The sequence below is a fragment of the Cyprinodon tularosa genome, unplaced genomic scaffold (genome assembly GCF_016077235.1).
Source record: "Cyprinodon tularosa strain WSP-4 unplaced genomic scaffold, ASM1607723v1 ctg64, whole genome shotgun sequence".
NCBI lineage: Eukaryota > Metazoa > Chordata > Actinopteri > Cyprinodontiformes > Cyprinodontidae > Cyprinodon > Cyprinodon tularosa.
The window spans coordinates 996,686-1,006,693 of NW_024039385.1; the positions used below are offsets into that span (position 1 = coordinate 996,686).

The following is a 10,008-nucleotide window of genomic DNA, read 5'->3' on the forward strand; positions in this document are numbered from 1 at the left end:
TTAAGTTTTGAATCATATCAGTGATGCTAAAATGCAGCATAGATGGACTCCTGAAAATGAAAACTGCTGTTTCAAACACTCAAAATTTAGGAGCAGCTTAACAGCAAATATCACATTTCGCTATCTACCCCCTTTGGCAGTTCAAAGTAGCAGATTTCAGTAGTAAGAAGACGTCTTTGTAATCTGAACCAAATTGCTGCAGTCAGAGCATTTCCCACATCAGAGGGAAGTATCAACACTAGCTGCTGGTCGTATATCATGTGCATGCTGGTTTCCTTCTCATGGAAGTGATGGCCAGTTGTTTTTGGATGATTTAAAGTAAAACTGCATAATATTTCCCTTGTTCTATTCTATACTTTGCATTATTTTCTTGTTTTTCTTTGTAGCAGCCAGGAGGCGGAAAAAAAATACTATAAGATATGGTGCACTGCAACAGAAAGGCTTTCCTGAGCAGGTAAAAGCCACAAAGTGAAAAAATGCCACTGATCAACAGTTTGTGAGAGACCATATCCTGTTTTTCTGTAACAGTAGAAAGCTTTTTGCAGAGTGGAACACAAACTGTGAATCTTCACATTTCTAAAAGCCATCACTAACAGGACAAAGGCAACGTTAACAGCCGTGACACACGGCATTCAGTTCCTGCCAAAGCAAATTTGTAAATGACATGTTTTCGCATGTTTGAGAGGTCTTCAGTATCCTGTGGCTGTTTTGCATCCTATCTCTTCTGCTGCCCACAGGCCCCTGCATTCATTAGCAGCCCCAGACCATAAATGCTGAGAGACACAAATAGGCTAATCTGTCCAACGAACATGCAAAACACACCAACGTTTTCTAGCAGAGATCAGGTTCTTTCAGACCAGCTATTGTTCTGCTCTCTTAAAAGCACCCTGAATTCAGTTGGCATGCCAGAAATGCTGCTAATACAGCCTCCCAGCCCTATTCTGACTGAAACAACAACAGATACATACAAGCACCACACACACGGATGAGAAAACACACTCACATGCTGTTGTCAGTGAGGAGTGCAGCTGTTGCTGTTTGTCCTCTCAAAAGAGCGCCAGTTTAGCCCAGTGAAACTAGACAGAGACAAATTTAAAGAAACCTCACTGGCTTCAAAAGATGGCATCGGTTTGTGGTTTAAAAACAATGGTTAGTGTACAGGGCAAAGTTTCCACTTGACCTAGTTCCAGCACAATCAGACAGGCTAACTTTAAGCATCATCATCGCCTCAGAGAATAACTACTGGCCAGAGGCGCAGCCAGAAATTTTTTATAAGGGTGGCCAGGCAATAACCAATGTACACTGAGGGGTGGCCGAAAGCAGAGAGGCACAAGAACATCAGGGTCAATCTACACTGTTCCAACAGGAAAATAAACCAGCAACACATCCATATTTTCTAAATAAACACTTTCCTACAGCCTTTGCTAACAAACAGACGCATATATTTAAACATCTGTAATTTCTAGATAACACGTATAGAGGATAAAACTTAGTTTTGAGTTCTGGGCCGTGAATTTTTTCCATTGTCATTACTCACCTACTTGTATCAATAAACATTCTGCATTAAATTAATATTTACAAGCACTAATATAGTGATTGAGTTGATTATTTGATAAGTTTTTATTAAAATTGTTATTCATCTTTGATTTCACTGAAGACTCCTAGATGACTTGCAGAGACACATGATTTTCTCTTTACCCCATATAACACAAAATCTAGTTCTGAAAAGAGCATGAATTCTGTCCTTATCATCTTTGATGTTAGTATATCAATGTGTATAATTAACCACAAAAAAATAAAATGTTTTGAATATTCCATTTGAGAGTATTACTGCTGCCACCATCTGTATTATAGGGGAAAAAATGGTAGGGGTGGCCAATGATTGGCTAAAGGCTGATTTATACTTGGAAACTAGGTCGTCTGCGTAGGTGTGAACAAAAAGATGCCCCGCCTCCTCTGCAGACACTCTGCTGCACCTCTCCCAAATTGTAGGTTGCCGCAGACAGGAGGCCGGCTTTTTTGGTTTTTATGACCGCAATTGCGGAAAACAACTCGTGAAGTTGGACCATCTAGAAGAGTGAGGTGTGCTTCAACACTGCGACCCTTTTTCCACCCGGATCCCCGCTCTTTTTCGCTGTCATGTCCCTCTGTTGTCGGACAAACTTGTCCCCACTTCCTCACCGCCTCGGCCGTAGCTAGCCCATAAATCAAATTTGAGCATAAATCAAAAATGTCTGCATCAAGCTCACTGCCACACACTGCTGCAGTAGTATAACCAGCCTTTTAGGGGGGCCATGGCCACCCCTGGCCCCCCAACTAGCTCTGCCCCTGCTACTGGCTGCTTATTTATCCATTTATAAGTGTAAATAAAGAGAAATTTCGTTTAGAACAGCTCTCTAGACACTTTCATTTAACTTTATTTTTTTTTTTATTTAATGCAGGAAAGAGATGCTGACAAATATGTCTACTCATTTATGACAGTCGTGTAGTCCAATAGTACAAAGTACTTCACTATAAACCACCTGCCTGGGAATGTATATGCAGGTTACGGTTGTAAAACACTACATGCTTGAGTCCACAAGTTTTTTCTTCCCACGTAGTCCAACTCAGACAGTCGAAACAAAGCTGTTTCGCTACCTAGCTAAAACCCTCCAGTAGAAAGGTAGCTAAGTTTAAGCTAAGTTTGAGGGCTAACGGCTAGCAGAGAAGCGGTTTATATGCGGGAAAAGGGGTCCCAGACGGACACGGATAGGGATAAAAACCGTTTGTTTCAACTCTAAACTACGACACAACGACACCGCACCATTACCTCCTCCACCCACTGTGTAGTGGAAGTTGTCTAGCGCTTCACCATCCTCTGCGTGTGACCGTTTGACAGCCACTGATTTCCCACAGACTGATAACTTCTTTCTAACTGAAGTCAAGTTAAACCCTAAATAACAGAAAGTTTGGGGGAACTCACCTGTTGTTCCCACTGGGTAGTATGTTCTCAGAGATAAGCAGAGAAGTGTGGAGTGTTCCCTGTTCAAGTTAAGGAGTTATACACTTGACAGACATCGACCTTTACAGCCCAGTGTGTCCCAGCAGTAACAGACAACAACTGAGGGGTTTCCTCCGCTCCCTCTGCTGGGCCGCCGCGCAGAGATAAGCCCCGCCCCTCACTGCGGATTGATCAGATTTGGGGACCGTGCAGATTAGGCCAATCAGAAGGAGCTTTTCATTTTGCCTGCCCAATGGCTAGGGATTAAATCATGTGTTTATTGGAGTAGTCTGAAGAGGTTTAAGGAGCTTTATCTATGAGGGATAAAGGAAAGCTTTGATTATTATTAAGGTTAGTTGTAGTAGTATTTTACATTCTCTATTATTTTGGATTTATTGTTATTTACATTGATTTAAAAGTCATAATGAAAATAAAATCATGCTGGATTTTTAATTGTAATGTACCTCAGTCTATTTTTTGTTGTTTTTCTTTTTTTGGGGGGGGGGGGGGGGGGTGTCATAATTGTATCATTCCTGGAATATCCTGGAGTTGATCTTCCTCTATAAGATACTATGACAAAACAATGAGAATTAAGGTTAGTTAATCTATTGTTTTCTTTTTGAATGACCAGTGACTGACATTTTAATCATTTTTTATCTTTTAATTCTTTAAAATGAATAAATATACAGAGGGAAAAACATATTATGTTTACTGTTACTCGTAATATAGCCAATGGCTTTGTGTCATGAGACAATATTGCTCTTTACTCAGGGCATCATAAGGTCAGGGGGTGGCAAGAGCAACAAAAACAAGTCTGTGGTAAGTGGGTGGCAAACTTACTTGTTCGCATTATTAGAGCAATATAGCTATACACCACAGGAGACAATGTCCCAAAATGGGAGATAAGCATCTGTAGTTTCAACAGAATCTAAAGTGGATTTGATCGTCTCTTGTTCAAAATGTATACTACTTACACAGGTCCTATTTAAATTGCACAATGCAGCAATGCATCTATCGTTTAAGCAGAAAAAGAGCAATGTCTTTGTGCTATTTGAAAGGCAGGTAAACACACTAATTTCATTGTTTGAAAATCAAAACAACTGACATGTTTAACATTTTTTTATGAATGTTCTCTTAGGCACTAAATACTTAATATCACCATACTAATAGTCCATCCATCCATCCATCCATCCATCCATCCATCCATCCATCCATCCATCCATCCATCCATCCATCCATCCATCCATCCATCCATCCATAGGAGTTGGCAGTCCATCACATAGACAGACAGAGCAAACACCAATATAATCACACTATCACTCCTAAGGGTTTTCACCAACTACTTTCAGGCTGCCTGTTAACATTTTCATTTTTCCTTTAAAAATATCTCAGCTTTAAACCAAGACATTCCTTTATTTCAATACAAGGCTTAATGAAGCTGCCACGAACCATGGACAAGCCTTGAAAAGCTCATTGTTCTAAGGCACGCTCAGGGTGAACTAACAGGGCTGGTTAGGTTTGATGATACACAGTATATTAATATCCTCCTCTTGTATCAGTAATTGCTGTTATTTTGTTACAGAATCACTGAGAGTAAATCAAGACACAGAAATCAAGATGCAGATTTGATACAATTTGCATAACCAAAGCAAAGAAGTATTTTTCCAAGTACTGCATTACCATTAATCTTTGGATTTGAAAAGGAGTAGATATTTCCAGGTTATAAACCTTCTAATACTGTCCAAACCTGACACCTGGCGGTGAGACCTTGTATTGTCACCATGTCCACTGCAGCAGTGGGATTCCTGCGACACTTTGTCAACTCAGATCAGAAATTTTCCTCACAAGCAAACACTGCAGAGAGATTAAGAGGAGAACAGCTTTTTTTTTATTCATTCAACTCACTATGCAAAAACATTGGCTGCAGGCGACTCAAGCAAGAACAACTACTTTATCAAAGCCACATGCAAAGTAGGGAAATTTACATCTAATGCCACCAGACAGATTGCCACAAAACTGTAAATTAATATTGTATTGTTGAATATATTGATGTGTGGTGAAACAACCATACAAAATAAATGAAAAATAAATACTAAAACTTATCTATATGCTATTCATAACAAAAGATGATGTCTAATGATTTCAACTGTACACAGGCTGAATTTAAGGGGAGTTAATGACAAGCTTCACCTCTAGGTGGCAGCAGCTCACCACTTGACTCTTCATAAGCATAACAAAAAAAAAACAACAATATTTATTTAACTCTATGCAGTAGCTGGCTGTGCATTTCTGCATGTTTTGTTAGTGTTTTGTTTGATCTTATTTGATGATCACAGTGCAACTGAGGGTGGAGTTGACAGCAATGTCTCAGAGTATTTCAGGATTGTCTCTGTAAATTATATTAGACATAAAAAAAAAAGTGGTAGCAATTTGGATTCCTGTGTAAATAAGTCCTTAAATGTATTACCATACTGCTTTGTCTGGCCTTGCTGCTGCTTCATTATGCTATACAGTAAAATAATAAAAAAAGAAGATTAGCAGCTAACACAGTCGCAGTGATTGCTTTTCTGCAGCTTTACCTGGGCTGAATGTATTAAAAGTCATTAGCAGTAATAAACACTATGTGTTCGTTTGAGGCGATTTTATGACAATGCTCTACAAGGGATTACCGTTCACTGTAATGCCTCTTGGCTTTAAACATTAAAAATGGTAGATTAAATTACTTTTTCTCATTTAAATTTGAATGTCTTTGTTGTAAGTGGGAAAAAAGCATAGATGAACAGAAAAGCCTCAGGTTATGATGTTACTATCTTTCCTCACAGACCATCATACAGATAATTAGTTAACATGACAGCACTGAGATGGATTTTAGAAGAATAGAATAGCAGCTGTTTTGGGATTTCAGTCATTTTCTTTCCTTTAGGCAAAACTATCTGCCTGCATGTTCCAGGGCACTTCTCAATCGTTTAATTGAACTTACTAAACAAACACTGTGTCCAGGACCACTGTAGACTGGCTACATTGCTCCAATAGTGCTTGGATTTTTATTAAGGTGCCAAGGTACGAAGATGAACCCCCCCGTGGGGCCAGCTCCCCTAAAGGTCCACACCTGTTCCTTTGAGGCCCATACTATCTAAACCTCAAACATGACTAGAGATTCTCAGAGTCCCCACAAAAAAACAGGGAGGAGCCCCGACAGGGTGGCCCTCCCCTGATTGGAAGCTGTCTGGAATGTCTAGAATATACTGACCCACACTGACCTATTGAAACAGCCAGGATCCAAAGCACCAGTCTGACAAAGCAGGTACACCAAGTCTCTAAACACTTACTGTCCGATTCAGCTTATTCTAAATTCTCTAACTCTTAACCCAGACACTATTTTATCATATCCTACTATCTTTACACAAAACCATGCCAAATCCAACCCCACCCCAGGTCATTAAAGGGGTGATAGAATGTAAAACCAAATTCATAGATGAATAACGATAGTTCAGTGGGTGAAATGGACGTACAGAGAAGTTCAAACCCCATCAACACCTCCTTTCTCTGCAAATCTCACAATTCTAAACTTCCACCATAAAACGGGCGAATTTAAACAAAGCTGACATCAGTTCAGGATGAAGCCTTATTTGGTTCTGGCCTGTACTTTTGTCACGCCTCAAAACTGGCCTACAGAGCATCCCACTGGATCAGAAGATCCCTGCAAAGTTTGAAGCTCAGCTGTTCATTAGCTCTAAGCATTTTATTGAAGACAGCTTTCAAAGTCTTGGACAGTTCAAAGCAGGATTTGCTAAACTTCTTTTACTGAAATGAGGGTCTGTTCCGACCGAAAGGCCATCACAACCACAAGCTGTAAGTATGATTCTGTCGCTAAGCTGTTGATAGCAATGCTAATATATATAGGGTGACCGGTTTGGGGTTTCTGAAAAGGAGGACAGTTTACTGGCTACTGTCACTGGGTCTGGTTTGGTCGCTCCGTCCCCAGCCCTCACCAGCCACAGAGCTCATGGCTCGGTTCTGCTGCACTGTATCCTGGACGATTTTGAAATTTTCCCCGGAAATTTTTTAGGTATGAAAGCGGAAAAAAGAGGACGTCTGGTCACCCTACCATATCAACAATTTCAATGTTTCAGTGAGTGAGTGCTTGTTGCTATGATGTGTCTTTGCTCAGCAGCTTCACACATTGTAAACCAACCAATCAGCGCACAGTTCATCTAAATATTCATGAGCATAACATTAAAGGAAGAAAACTTATTGTTTCATTCTTGGGCTTTTAACCAGGCTTGCATTTAGGGCTCATAGTTACAGCAAATATTCAATTTTCAGCCCAACCAATATTATACACACCCTACTCAGAGACTTTAAGGACCAGCACCAAATACCCTATATCATCATTCTATGACCCCTTTAAAGGTATAGTAGAGGCTTTTTACAGGTGGATCATCAAAATAAGTGGTCCTCCTAATTGTCAATCATTCTGGTGATATGTTTACGTAAGGTCTTCCTATGCGCTCGTCCACATTTTCACTTACCGGTGGAAAGTTTGACATAGTGGAAACATTTAAATCTTCTTTTTGAAAGTAAACATGCTGTGATGCAAACAGCAACTTTTAAACAGAGCATGCATGAGGAAAAATGTGATCCTGCATGCTCTCGCACACGTTTAGGCGTTCCCTCTCAGGAGTGGGCACAGGGTTGTGTTTTAAGTGGAGAGGGCGGGTCTTTTCAAAAATTTGTGAAAATCCTCCACTATACCTTTAAGTGAATGTGTAGTGTCCCTAGGGACAGCAACACCCAGGATGTATCCAAATACCGGTATTGAAGTCAAGTCAGTCCTATTCAGTTTTTTTTCTTAGAAGCAGAGAGATATTCTCCCCAAAAGAAACTAAATCTTACATTGCTTTATATTAAGTCATTCTTATAATAGTTTTGTTTTTGCGTATAACTTGTTGATTTTTTAAAACTTGACTTAGAGCTAGAAAATGTGTGCGTAGTCTATTCATTTCCGGATCTATGGTGTTATTTTTGTTTTTATTTAATTCAAGAAAAAAAAAGCGGATGGAAAATAATCTAAAAATTAGAATTAATATATTGGAGAGAAAAAAAATCCCACTGATAGCAAAAACTGATGTTATTTAAATGAAATCAATAAAGATGTTTTGAGGGAAAATATTTTGTCATTTATTACATCAAAGATAAATTGACATTTGGAAAAAAGGTTTTGCTATCAGTGTGAAAATATGTTTATTTTACTTTAAAAATTGTTTTCCCTTGTCAGATTGCTTTTTTTCCCCTTGAATTTCATAAAAACTCCATACAAATCCACATTAGAAAGCAAAGTGAGGAGGAGCAGACAGTCGGTGCCAGAAAGTATTGAAGTTATCATCAGAAAGCATTTTGGGCTTTCTGTTGTGAGAAATCCATCTGGACCATCTGTTGTCTTGGTTTTTTATTCTGTGGAGCATCTCCTACTGTATAAGTTTAAGGTTCTTTGGGTCATTCCATAATTATTTGTCCAAATTCTTACTTTAAAAGCTAAACTTTGTACCAGCAGATAGATCAGTGTCCCATTTACTGATAGGAAGTAAGATTCTTAAATGTACTTTTGGGGGTTTTATGTTAAATTTAGAGAACTATTTAGACAACTTAAAAACAGGTTATACACATAAGATAAGACAGCAATAATAAAAAAAAAGCAAAGTTACTAATACTAGAGGACGACATAATAAAGATTCTAATCAGTGAGGTATGTCAGATATGAAGGTTGAAGCTTAATTTCAAACCCAGCGGGATAACTAAACAGGAATTGGTTCATGTTGGAGCATTAAACTTGGTTCATAACAAAACTAAATTTAAAACTCTTCTTCTGGAGAACCGGAACATCTACTTGGTAGTTTATTTTTTTTAGTTACTCCATTGAACCCTGCTTAAAATTCTTTGCAGCTCCTTTTCTCACCTGCCATTGTGTCCTCATTGGTTTTTCTGATGCTCTTTCTTCACCAATGTTCTCTAAATTACATCTAAGTCCTTCAAATAACAGCTGGATTTATATTTATAGTTTACACACATGATAACTTCATCTTAGGTAACTTCTTATGGTCCTCGGTTGAAATGGATTTTCTTTAAAAATCCATTCATATCAGAGGTATTTTATACTAATTTATGTAGGTTTACGTCATAAAATAAAATAATTAAAGCATACCTTAACACTTAAACTAAAGGTGAAAAGGGTTGTGTAAACTTTTGCAAGGCACCGTTATTTAGTTTACTTATTCAGAACAAGTTTACAAGAAATATACTGTACCAAGAGACTTAACAAGACAGGTGTAATGCATGCACATACATAGCCTGGTTTGATACATAGCCTATTTTTCAAGTTCTGTCAGAGACATAATCTAAAAAAAAAAAAATCCGGAAATCCCAATGTATGATTTTTTTGTAACTATTTATTTGTATGATGCAGCTGCAACTTATACCAGTCAGTTTGAACAGTTTTACCGGATGAAGGCAGGATTGTGTTGTTAAAAGAAGCAAGGGCCTTTTCTTGAAAGACATGAAGCACCATTTATCTGGCATAAAGAATGCTGCCACAGATTTAGCAATTATTGATGATCTGACAGTAAAGAGAGAATGAAGAGTGATTTGGCAATGACTGTTCATTAATGGGGGAGTGAGAGGTTGGGAATATGGGGATCTTTATCTTACCAATCTATTTATTTTTTTAGGCAACTCAATTTACAGATTTGAGGGTTAGGAAAATGCGGTTTCTCAGTGTGAAAACTATCAACAAACAGTGCATTCAATTCTGATTAACCTCATTAGTATCATTATTTCCTTCAGTGCTGTTTTTCAGTCCTCTTGTACGGAAAGAAGTAAGTTGCATTCTTGTTTTACACAGAAGGTCAAGTGAAAATAGCCTCAAGTTCACTGTCCATCGCACACAGCAGATAATCAGAAACAGATCAAAAGTTAGAGATTAAGGCCAGTTTTTCCCCTAAACAAGGACATCCAATTGTTTGTGTTCATCT

At 38.5% G+C, this 10,008-nt stretch overlaps 1 protein-coding gene across 4 annotated transcripts in view; it reads right to left on the minus strand.

Annotated features, from left to right (window-relative positions):
• Positions 1-3,115, minus strand: part of fam49a (family with sequence similarity 49 member A) — a 38,001-nt gene extending 34,886 nt beyond the window's left edge. For 3 of the 4 annotated variants that reach the window (XM_038308561.1, XM_038308562.1, XM_038308560.1), the window contains exon 1: positions 2,963-3,115. The gene's annotated coding sequence lies outside the window, so the exon portion shown is untranslated. Of the gene's footprint in view, positions 1-1,003; positions 1,077-2,962 lie in introns of all 4 variants that reach the window. The other variant, XM_038308563.1, reaches the window with a different exon arrangement.
• Positions 3,116-10,008: the final 6,893 nt, after the last annotated feature.